This window comes from Cottoperca gobio, chromosome 18 (assembly GCF_900634415.1).
Source record: "Cottoperca gobio chromosome 18, fCotGob3.1, whole genome shotgun sequence".
NCBI classification, from domain to species: domain Eukaryota; kingdom Metazoa; phylum Chordata; class Actinopteri; order Perciformes; family Bovichtidae; genus Cottoperca; species Cottoperca gobio.
Window position 1 is genome coordinate 13,561,213 of NC_041372.1, and position 13,236 is coordinate 13,574,448.

The following is a 13,236-nucleotide window of genomic DNA, read 5'->3' on the forward strand; positions in this document are numbered from 1 at the left end:
TATATATATATCTATATATATATATATATATATATATATATATATTATAATATATGTGTGTATATATATATATATTATATGTGTGTGTATATATATATATATATATATATATATATATATTATATATATATAATATATTATATATTATATATATATATATATATATATATTGTGACTTTATTGTGACTTCCCTTCCCCGGAGCATTCAGCCACAAGCACATTGGGTCCTACTGATGGTGCAAATCTTTAAAAACAAATATACTGTAGTTTCATTTCTAAGAAAGGGTAAGCAGTTCCCTGATGCCACTGGGGCAGATGTTAGGGTCTATTTTCAGCTGCGGATTAATACACAATTGATGCTCGACGCAGCATTGAGAGAATTAGGAGAGTTTATGTGGAGTTGACAGTTGCTATTTTGCACAATGTGTAAAATGTTGATTTATTGAGCGACCTATATATATATATATATATATATATATATATATATATATATATATATATATACAACCTATATTCATTTGAATACACTACAAAGACAAGATATTTAATAGATGTCATGATTGGGTATAAAAGGAGCATCCCCTGAAAGGCTCAGTTGTTCAGGATGGGGCGAGGCTCACCACTTTGCGAACAGCTGCGTGAGCAAATAGTCCGGAGAAATCTCTGCACGTAAGCGTCAAGGCTGAACACCAACATTGAATGCCCGTGACCTTCGATCTCTCTGCATTTAAAAAGCAACATCATTCCGTAAAGGACATTACCACGTGGGCTCAGGAACACCTTCGGAAAACCATTGTCAGTTAACGCAGTTCGTCGCTACATCTACACGTGCAAAGCCGGCTTCTCTGAGCCCGAGCTCATCTGAGACGGACTGATGTGTGCTGTGGTCCGATCAGTCCACATTTCAAATTGTTCTTGGAAGTCATGGACGTCGTGAGGAAAAGGACTCGGTCTGTTCCTGCCGTGCAGCTGAGGAGAGGAGGCCATCATCCAGATGTCTGTGGACATCAGGCGGATGTCTCGTTATAAAACTCACTCAGTTTGTGCAGATTAATGAGCGAGTCTGTTCTGCGACTGATCATAAAAGTAGTTGTCCCTCCTCTACTGAACAGCTCTTTGCAATAACCTGCCTGTATGTTTGCATGGCATGAGTATCCAGCAGGTTAATGTCAGCTGTGGCAGCAGCAGGCACCATTAACTTACATTATGATGCGTTCAGGCTCTGCGGTCTTGGCAGATGGCAGAGTGCCTCTCTAGTTGTTTTTGTGTGGACCAGAGGAAGACGAGGAGACGCATTATATTATATTTGTCTTTATTATTGGAGTGTTTAGTTACAAGCTCGTACAGTGTGACACCTCTACATCCTTCTCTGTCTCTTTTCCTTTTCTCTCCACTGTCGTGTGTGTGTGTGTGTGTGTGTGTGTGTGTGTGTGTGTGTGTGTGTGTGTGTGTGTGTGTGTGTGTGTGTGTGTGTGTGTGTGTTTGTGTGTGTGTGTGTGTGTGTGTTAAGCCAGTTATCATCTCAGACGGGCTGGCATCTTGTGTATGATGAAAATAAGATGGATGAATGCAGTCGTGGGTGGACAGCAGCGCACAAGTGTGTGTGTGTGTGGTGTGTGTGAGTAACAGAACATGTGTGGCCATTCATCTCGTCTGTCGCTGCTGTTCATTTGATGTCACTTTATGTGTGTGTTTCTGTCTCTGTGTGCTTCTGATGAGCATGTGTGTGTGTCTCTGTGTATGTCTTCACTTTGTATACCAGTTGTCCATTTGTGGTGTGTGTGTGTGTGTCCATCTGCTTGGGTGTGTGTGTGTGTGTTATATAACAATGGAGCGAGCAGCTGTACTCTCTCTCTCTGTCCATCCTCACCATCAGTCTCTCACTGGTCTTGGTTCGGTAAAATATTCATACTCTTTCCCGCTCCTCACACTCTGCCCTCCATATTTATGAAGCTGGCTGTCGACCTCCGGCGTTTGACGGATCTGCCGAGATTCAGTGTGAGATTTATTTCACTGTTGCTTCTGAGTGGGCAGCAGTGTCATCCGACCATCATCACCTCACCATGGAGCGCTTAGCATACAGGACGAGGGTTAATAAGCAAGTCTTCAACAAGTCCTGCAGGTATGTCGCTTCTCATTGCCTTTAAAGAAACCTTCCAAAACAAAACAAAAAGGACTCGCATGGTCTGCAGCTGCTCTGGTTATGGACTTTATGTATATTATGGAGTCCCACAAGGCTCCTGCATGGGCTGTTTTTATGGTATTTAGTTGCAGGTTTGGTGAAATGGCGATTTCCCCCCCATAAATGCATTCTCATCAGATTTTCTGGAGTGCCGTGTAATATTCCATTCTGCTCCGAGACACAAACCTTTGGACCGGATGGATCCTGTTTTACGTGTCCTCCTCTTAGCAGGATGAAGGTTTGTCTTCGTCATTCAGCTCTGTGAAGAGATCAGCTTTCTGTCGCTTCTGTCTCTGGGGTTGAGAGCATAAGTTACTTTCATACACACGTTGTTATTCTGTTGTTACACACCAGCGTTACTAAAATCTGCAATTAGATTTAGGCTCAAAAGGCAACCGTTAGCAAGAACCAAAACCATGTTACTACTTACACTTAATCTAAAAGAATTATATCTTCACTATTATACCCAAGAGTCTATGAAACTGAACGTTTTTCTAAGATGTAAATGGTTTTATATTAAGAGTCAATCTTCCATTTGTATATTTATTCCACTGTTGCTAAGCAGGTTACAGGTCAGTATGGATATCACCTTTTCTTATCCTTATTTTATCAAGTGAAGGTTAAAAATCACGGCGACATCTTGTCTGCACAGATCTGCACATTTTGTGATCAAAGTTTATCTTAAAACATTCATGTGCGGCTCCTTTTGTCGTAATATATTATATATTTAAAGCTCAGCATTGTGGTCCGCTGAAGGCAGATGTATTGTATACAAAACATTTTGATATTTGGAAGATTTTCACGTCACTTTTCTCCTCCTGACTGCTTCTCCGCTGCACGTTTTCCCTCCTCTGCACATAAACGTACCGTGTTTTCTGGTAAGATATTCACTTTGCTCCTTCTGTAACCTTTGAATTTGGAGTTTAGCTTGTGTCATCCATTACAGCCAAGTCTGGCTATTTGCTCGTACTTGCTCTGTAATTTTATGACACTCCTTTATTAGAGATTCCTCAACACGTTTCACTGACCTTATCTTTAGTGTAAGTAAACGTGTTTGTACAAATTTCAATGCAATCTTGTGTATATTTACATTCCACATGAAAGATGTGTATGACTATGTTATGCCGCGGTTACATTCTGCTCTTTAAGTACAGTTCTTTTTCAGTGTGTTGCTCTTCCATTAACATTAAACTGATGACATTCCCCATTAAAGCGAGCCTTTTTGTAGAACTTCTTTAGAGTTGGAGACGAGGTGAGCCAGAGTGAATATGAAGCGCTCCTGGCAGCTCGTGTTGGCCTGCTACCCAATTAAAACACTTATTTTGCTTTGATTTGGCAGCTTATGTGTTTTCCTGATTTATCGCAATATCTTATACGTGAAATGGTATTTGACATATGAAGCAATAACTATTAGAAGTAAGTTTGCATTTAGTTTATTAATGTAAGAAGTGTTTGAGTCAGGGCAGGCTACATGACGGATGCTGAGTTAGTAACATACATTTACATAAATGCATACAGATAGAGAGGGAGGGGAGGAGAGAGGAAGAAAAGGGGGAGAGGAGAGAGGTGTCCCCCGGCAGTCTAAGCCTATAGCGGCATAACTAGGGGCTGATCCAAGGCAAGCCTGAGCCAGCCCTAACTATAAGCTTTATCAAAAAGGAAAGTCTTTAGCCTGCTCTTCAATGTGGAGAGGGTGTCTGCCTCCCGAACACAAACTGAAGTAATACAATCCATAAACACAAAGCATCGTATGAATACCAATTCAAATAACTTCAGACTTTATTGTCTACATTTGGAGGGAACATGGCTTTACAGGATGAGGCCGTTGTTCTTGCAGAGAAAAGACTAAAGTTTTGTTTTGGTTTCATTTGGTGACGTCCTGATGACCAAAGCTGGAAGGAGAGAAAAGTTTTTCAAAACCTTTACCATAAAAGTATTAAAGCTTTATGTATTTAAACATCATTATGGGTACGCACAACCAGACACAGAACCCACTCGTGCAGCTGTGTTAACTGGCTCGTTGTACACTCATTGGCACCATTTAGTTCAACACTTCCTGCTTTCTCCACGGTGGAGAGTAAACGTTGGAGCCATTAAATCTGATTTTGTTTGACGGTAGATAGAACAGTTGTGCTCGCAGTAGTTTGTAAGATTAGAGGACAGTTTCTGGGAAGATGAAGGATGGGAGTGTCTTTTGATCACTACTTCTTTAGTTCTTCCTCTGAAGTGTCATGTAGAAAGCGTCAACCACTAATTCAAAGCTACACCAGGCGACTTTGAAACCGTCCAGTAAATCTCAAACCTCAATATCCAGAAATAATATAAACTACTGATGCAGGCATTGTTTGCATGCACATTTAGAAACACATTTGGAATGTGACTTTTGCATATCTTAATACAGTATGGCTTCTGTATATAGGAATATCCTAATCTGTCCAATCACATCTCTTCACTGGAGATTCCCAGTTGAATAAATGAGCATGAGTGCTAGCTGAGATCCACTTCAGAGCATTTGAAATGTGCACACACGTTGACGCTCTCAGTGTCGGCCAACAGCTCTTAACTGTCATCCAAACTGCTGCCGGTCACACAGCAGCCAGAGGGCCCGAGATAAGAACGTGTGAAGTTGCGTCATCCATTACACAAAAGGCGTGTTTGAGAGAGAGAGAAGTTTGTTGTTGTGTGATTTTTGAACACACGGCCAGAAGTATGTGGAATGGGATTGTTGAACATCTCGTTTCAGAACCAAGGGCATTAATCTGCTTCTGTAACAGCCTTCGCACTTCTCTGAAGGCTTTCTCAGACGTTGGAACGTAACCGTAGGGATTTGCATCCATTCAGCCACAAGTGCATTAGTGCGATAAGGCCCTTTAAGCTCCTTCCAAAAGAGTTTGCTCTGTGCAGGCTGGTGAAGTTCTCCCACAACAAAAACATTTCTTTGTGCTTCTGGCTTTTTGCACAGCTCTGTGGGACATCGCCATGTTTACACAGGAAAGAACCTTTTTTATAGACTAATGACACAAAGTTAGAAGCACAGTAGCTAAAGAAGCTGTCCAACGTGTGTTTACATTTGAGAGACGAAGCCCTCTAGTGGACGTAGTAACTTTGAGCTCCAATGACCACAGCAAACAGTTCAATCTCTCATTTTATTTCAATGTTTTCTGCCTAAATCTAACCAAACATCAGGGATTTGTATCGGTTTTGGAAAGCACCGACCAATGATCGAGTCCTGCGGATCGCTATGTCGGATTAGAAAACACTCGTCGTTCCAAATCATCTCAAACGGACCGAAGATCCAAAGTACACAAACGTTTATGGTGTCCGAATACTTTGCTTCATATACGTGTCCTGTCCTCCACATTACATTGAGGACAGCGTGTCTTGACGTCTATGCGCCTGTGGATGCTGTGACACCGGCTTCACAACACACTCCTAGCAAAGCTGTGTCACACTTCAGGCTGGAATATATTTCTTTCAGTCGGGGTCAATGGTATCAGTCGGGCTTAGAGCTAGATAAGAGTTAGCTGTCTGCTCTCATTTGATTTAAAACTCAATGCCAGAGCAAGGCTGCAGCTCATGCATGAGCAGCAGCGGCATGAATAGTCTTTACTCTTCTATTTGCACACGTTGTTACCGTTCTTCTCCTTCTGTGGATCAGCTTCATGCTATCTTACCATATCTTATCCTATGCGGCAGCACTCTCCTCAGTACTTAAAGTGCCAATGCTGCAACCTTTCCTCAAAGTGCACAATGCAAGGGGATGTGATTTAACCGAGCGAACTTCAAAATGTCACGGTAACCCTTTAATTGTGTTGGATGAGGTCTCTGCGATGCAAACCGTCCGATAAACTTTGCCTCTCTGCACTAACTTGACTGTAAAATGTCACAGCGGACCTTTAATTGTGTCAGAGAAGGTCTGAGTCAATGCTAGTGGTTATCTTCACGGGCTTAGAAGGTCTTGCTGTGGTCAATACACATTACTGAACAGGTACAGCATCAAGTGGAGAATGCTGATTCAGGAGAAACGGGCGGATTGTAGTTCTTCTGTCACTGCTTTGAAAATGAGAATTCAACAGGTTTGCAATAGATGTGGTTTTGATTAAAGGTACACCTTTAGTCTTTATGCATTGATTTAAATGTAACGGAGTCCTTGACTGACTCTATATGACAAACACTGTTCACGCCAACCTAAATGCCTTTTACAATCATTTTATGCAAATGGATTGTTGACACAGAATTTAATTTAAGCAGCCGTTTAGCATTTTTGGACAAACTTGGCTCCTGAACAGAGAGCTCAAACGTGTCCTTGTTGTCAGCCCGGAGCCGTACCTCTGACTGAGGATTTATAGATTGAACTTTATCACTGAGTGACCTTTATAATAGTCTGTTGTTGAACCACAAAATATTGCCTTTTCATCTCTCCAGGAAATAAATCAGTTGTCACTCTCTTTCTCGATCCCCTCTCTGCAGAGCTTTTGCTTAGAGTGACATCGCTGTGAATCAGGCGAGACAAACTCGTCTGTCTCGTTTCTTCCCTTAGGGGTCTTTTAGATATGTTTTTCAAACACCGTCGGAAGTGTGACACTTAAATGCTATGATCCGCGGACATCTGCATTCAAGCCAACCTGCCAAAACCTCAAACAAATCTGGTGCTGATCAAACACTGGGCCGAGGTGACGGCAGCCCGGAGGTGAGAGGAGCAGACTCGTGTCTAAAGATCGCTTTGGATCGGTTTACAGATTTGAAAACGGGGATCAAGATGTGAAGAAATGACATGACAAGTGGGGTCGGAGTGTCCTCAGCAGAGGTTGTGCAGCGGGAGAGGGGAATTCAATGGATGTGTTTATTCTAAGCATGTTTTAAACAGTTCTCTTTCAATCATAAAACGTTTACTCCATCTGATTGTTTCCCCCGTGTAGACAACAGTATTCAAACATGGCGTCTTTCGGGGTTTCTAGAAGTCAGAACAGTTTTCAGGTCGCCAAACAAGTCGGGCTGATTGTACTTCAGACCATGTTTCTCATTTCTTTAAATCTGGCCAATGCATCCATCCATCCATCCATCGTCTACCACTTATCCGGGGTCGGGTCGCGGGGGCAGCAGCTCCAGTAAGGAACCCCAATCTTCCCTTCTCCGGGCCACATCCTCCAGCTCCGACTGGCGGATCCTGAGGCGTTCCCAGTGAGGAGATATAATCTCTCCACCGAGTCCTGGGTCTTCCCCGGGGTCTCCTCCCAGCTGTACCTGGAACACCTCCCTAGGGAGGCGCCCAGGTGGCTCCTTACTAGATGAACCACCTCAACTGGCTCCTTTCAACGCCAAGGAGCAGCGGCTCTACTCCGAGTCTCTCCTGATGGCTGAGCTTCTCACCCTATCTCTAAGGGAGACGCCACCCGTCTGAGAAAACACATCTCGGCCGCTTGTACCCGCGAATGGCCAATGCAGTAACGCAGTAATGCAGGCTTAATGTTAAACGTGGATCAACTTTTTTTCTCACCCCTCTATGGTTGCCAGATCCGGCGAGGATTTGTGGCTGCAGACTTGGAACAATACGGGTTGAGAATCGGCTCCATTTAGCAGCATTTGGACCAGCGTTGGCGCCTGGAATTGACCAAAGTACACAATAGATTATTCAAAAAAGATTTTAGGACCTTGGACTCCAGGAGTGGAAGCGAGAGTTGTTCAGAAGTCATTTCAACAAAGTGCCTTATTATTTGGTCAGAAACCAATTTAGAAAATGAGCTATATGTGGACCTGTTCTCACAAACTGGAGCCAAATCTATTAAAAACATCAGGTAGTCATCTGCAAATATACCTTTGGATAACTGACAAGAATTAAAGCCAAACTGCGCCTACAGAGAAAGCCTCATAATTGGATCAGAAAGCCTTCTTGCGGTTTCTCATGGCCAACATAAACTAGGCCGCTAACCGCCAAGTCTGTCCTTCTAGGTCACCAGCATCCGCTTTCATGGCACACACACATCCTGCCAAACACCAGCCCCTTCTCCCTGTAATGGATTGATCAATTGTGCATGTTAAATCACAAGGACGAAGACGTGTCATGCACATGAACACACACAAGCATGCGTGATGGCGTGCACATAGTGTACACAGACAAACAAACGCCGCGGTGAAAGAGGGGTATTGTTAATGTCTCTCTTCCCCCCTTCGTCTTCACGGAGGGGAGAAGAAAGGGTGACCCAAATATGACCGGGGGTGCATATTGTGGAGGATGGTTGGCTTTATCCGTGAATGGGTGCACTGTACAAAAACAAACACATAAAGATGCAGGTTCATGCACGTAGACATGAGTTGCAAAGGGACATTTAAAGTGTGTCAGTGTGTATGTGAGCGCATTTCGGGGTACGACAGAGGCACACACACACACACACACACACACGCGTTTGTGCACTCGCAGCACATTCACACAAACACCTAAGTTAGAGATACACATGCTCATCTACACACAAACACACACAATATACAAGTTAGCGATGCATGATTGCTTGGCCTGCTTGTCTGGACAGAGGAAGGGGGTGGGGTAGGTCGTGCTTAACTGCTGTGTGTGTGTGTGTGTGTGTGTGTGTGTGTGTGTGTGTGTGTGTGCGCATTAGTGGGAGTGACCGGCATACCTTTACACCCCGCACACCAATAGCATCCCTTCTCCCCCTCCCTCGTTTCCCACCACAGTACCCTGCAGTCATGCACTCGGTGGAGCCTGGCTGCTATCTGAAGCATGGATCTACAACTGTTTACCCTCCCTCTCCTTCCGCCTTAGTGCTGCGGCTTTGTGGGACTCAACCTCTCGCCGGTCAGTGCGCAGATCCACCTGCGTGTGTTTTCACAACTTTAACTTTAACCTGAAGAGCAACATGTAGTTTTATCTGCAACCAGGGTGATTCTGCAGGCGACTGAATAAGTCATTTGGCAGTGGTGGAAGAGGTGTGCAGAGCCATAACGTGAGTAAGAGTTGCAAGAGCAGAATGTTTAAATACTCCAGTGTTTCAAAAAGTACTGATGCACAACTGTGTAGCGTGTGTGTGTGTATATTCTTTTGTTTATTTGAGTATTTATAATATATATAAGCTCTGTAATTAGTACAGCAAACGACATAGTGCAGGAATAAGTGCACAATGTGCGCCTGTAATGTAGAACTGTAGTAATAGACACACTGACTAAAGTAAAAGTGCATAACTTGAACACTAAGTTGCATCCCACCTCTGAACTCTGGTGTTGCTTTCTAATGATTTGTAACATACAATGTTTATTAATCACATTTTCTACTTTGGGGGTTGTGAAGTTGTGGCGTAACCTTTTGGCTCCTGTGACCTCTTCTGAAAATAGGCTTTAAAATATGCGACGCTTGCAGCTTGTAACTCCCCGCGACCACAAATGAGTGTTTTTAAATGACTGTTTGTGATAATTAGTGAGCTTTAGTGCTGCTGTTCGGCGTATATTTGATTTTTTTAGAGAGAAGCAGGCCAGCAGTTCCCCCTCGCTTCCAGTTTAAGCTAATCGCCTCCTGGCTCCAACTCTGTTACTTAGCCCACAGACATGAGAGTGGTATTAGCATTTACTTGGCAAGAAAGGGAATAAGCTCAGCAAAATGTTGAACTGCTCTCAGGGCTAAAAAAAAAAGCAGGTTTTCACAAAACAAATGGCGGCCGTGATGTTTCCTTGTTAATGGCTCATTACTGACCTTTAAATCTGAACATCAGACTTCCACAAAAAGGTACTTTAACTTAGCAACCGGCTCACTGCTTGTGCTGCAGGACGAAAAGACAACACTGGATTTAGGAACATGTTGGATGCTTCTTTTAATCACCCGCCTTACGGTCCAGAACCTGCAGCATCTCCTCCCCTGTTGGTGCTGGTACTTTTCCACAGATTGGGCCTCATTAGCGATCTGTTGTGTGAATTCCCTTCCTCCTCCTCCTCCTCTTCTTTTTCTCCAATATTTCTTCTTCAACTGCCTCGTCTTCCCCGTCTTGTAGCTCCACACTTCTTCTTCTTCTTCTCAAACTCTTCTCTTTTTTGACGTATACTTCTTCCTCTGACTTGTCCTAATCACTTGCTGCTTCTTCTTCCTCCTGTAACCCTCCTTCTTTATTTCTCATTCGCAGTCTGTCCTCATTTTACCGTCTACTTCTTCTTTCATGTAACTTTTCCTGCATCTGTCGCTGTATTATTACCAATTTATCTTCCTGTTTATTTGATCTTATACCCTTCCTTCACCATGCTTCTTCTTCTGCAGGTCTTTAAAGCCTTCTTTTTCTTCTTCTGCTTCTTTTAAAAGTTTTCTCTTCTTCTCCCCTTCCCGCCTCTCCTCCTCCTCCTCTTCCTCCTCTTCTCCATCAGTGTGTTTACCCCCTGTGTCTTGGGACTCTTGCTGACGCCTCACTTCTTTGGGACATTGCAGTCTGGATGAGACGACTTTTGGCTTCTTCTCGCAGTTTACCAACCGGCTGATCCTGCTGTTTTTAGCATGCAGCAGGCACGCTCAATTATTTTTAACACTGCAAAATAGACAGTTCTCGATCACGAGCACCGGGTGTGTAGAACGCCGCCATGAATACAAATAGCCGGGGACGTGTTTCCTTAAAGCAAGTGCTTACAAATGAAAACGTCTGAGGAACGAGTTCTCGCTTTATCATTATTAATATTTATGTCATTTTGTTTGTGAAGTAAATCCAAGGTAATGCTTTAAAGTGATTAATTTAGGTCAAAGAGAAGCACAATGACTTCCTTAATGGTTAATAAATGTTTTATTAATGTCATTTTATTTTTTCCTGTTTCCAGTCTTTATGCTAATCTAAGATAAATATAGATTTTCTCATATGAATGCAATATGTCAAACTATTCCTTTTAATAAAGTTATTATCTTCTAATTAACCAGCAATTCTGCAGTTATATGTTAGTAACAACATGCATGTTCCAAAAAAACTCAAATTTAAGGGATTTTGCCTCCAAACCATCAGAGCTTCTGCAGCTCGTGCAGCTCGTGCAGCTCGTGCAGCTCGTGCAGCTCCTGCAGCTCCTGCAGCTCGTGCAGCTCCTGCAGCTCGTGCAGCTCCTGCAGCTCGTGCAGCTCCTGCAGCTCGTGCAGCTCCTGCAGCTCGTGCAGCTCCTGCAGCTCTGCAGCTCCTGCAGCTCCTGCAGCTCCTGCAGCTCCTGCAGCTCGTGCAGCTCCTGCAGCTCCTGCAGCTCCTGCAGCTCCTGCAGCTCGTGCAGCTCGTGCAGCTCCTGCAGCTCCTGCAGCTCCTGCAGCTCCTGCAGCTCCTGCAGCTCGTGCAGCTCCTGCAGCCTCTGCAGTTCCTGCAGCTCCTGCAGTTCCTGCAGCTCCTGCAGCTCCTGCAGCTCCTGCAGCTCCTGCAGCTCCTGCAGCTCGTCCGAGTCTCGTCTCACTTGCACTTTGTATTTCCCACATAAGGCAGAAGAGCATAACACTTAGCTGTCAACATGTGTGTGGAAAAGTGTTCTCGGTGTCACCCTAAGGACACAAAACAAGGAGCCCCACAACGTGTAATCCTCGTCTTATGTCTCCACTTTCTCATTGTGGTGCTTCACCTCCAGCGGAAGGATGGCATCCCTCTGTGCATCTGTCGACCATCCTTAAGTTTGTAAAAGCCTTTCAAACTCAACGGAATAACCACCAACATGCTCAGTGTGTGAGCTGAAAATGACATTAGTGCGTCATCTTAATCCAGTGTGAAGCTTGGGAAAGTTTAGGTGTGTGCAGAGGCCGTCCTGCGTTTCCTCTCAAGTTGAGCGGCGTAATTACACGAAGAGCAGTTTGAGCTAAAGGCGTTGTTTTGCTGCTGGCACTTTTGTCGTTCAGCAGAGGGAAGATATAAACAGCAATGATCCCAAATGCCATTAAAAGAGTGCACACAAGCTGTGTGTGGGAGGAGTGGCTGCCCTCGTATGAAAACACATCATTATTTCTTTTTTGTTTTTTGTCGTGGTGCTGCTGTATATTAATTTCTATTCACAGCACTGTATTCACGACTCTGAAACACTCCCACGTTGCCGACGTTCACTTAAATCTGACACCTGCCGAACTTTCTCTTCTGTCGGCTACCGACTTTTTATGAATGCGTTTCCCAGACGTGGAGGCTGTGCAGCCCTGAGGCCGCTACAACTTAAAGCAGATAACATCACCCTGTGGAGTCTAATGCTTCAATATATGGATACGGCAGGAGGAGGATTCAGCAACAGTTACCTACGCACTGAGCATCATTAACGTTCTCTCTCCAGTACACTCTCTTTTAGCTCTGTTTTGGTTTCCACCGACTCCTGACAGAAATATCGAGCTGCTAAATGCTCCACACTTTGTTTTGATTTCTTTATTATTCCAATAATTATTAAATTTACTTTCACAAATATCAAAATTGGTCCCATTAATTTTCTTTAGGCGACTAATCGTTTCAGAGAAAGTGGAGAAAAATCTAATCAATGATCACTTTCTGTCACTTTCTGTGGGTAAAGACTACTTGTTGTTTACTTCAGTGTTATTTATATATCGATTGACCCACTGTCTGGTGGGGGGGGAGGTGTTGGTGGTCACCCCCCGCACCCCGTGTGTCGCTAGGCCACCAGCAAGGAATCTATATTGTCCCAGAGAGCAAGTTCAACCCAAAACTCTGCACCTCACTGACGCTGCTGTGTGTGTGTGTGTGTGTGTGTGTGTGTGTGTGTGTGTGTGTGTGTGTGTGTGTGTGTGTGTGTGTGTGTGTGTGTGTGTGTGTGTGTGTGTGTGTGAGAGAGGGCTAGAGGGCTTTGGGGATGAGTGGGGAGTGGGTCGGGAGTGTGTTTTGGGGTAAAGGATTGGCTGAGGGATTGTGAGGGGGAATGTGTGTGTGTGTGTGTGTGCAGCAGGAGAATGAAGGGGGGAGGTGGGGGTTAGGAATCTGTTTACAATGGCCTGAGGGAGAGTTGCCTAAGCTGCCAGAGAGGGAGGAACAGTCCGATATCGAGAGGAAAGGTCCAAGACGAGGAGAGAAAGAAGGACAAGACAGAAACTAGAGTTGAAGAGAAGGAATGAATGAAAGGCG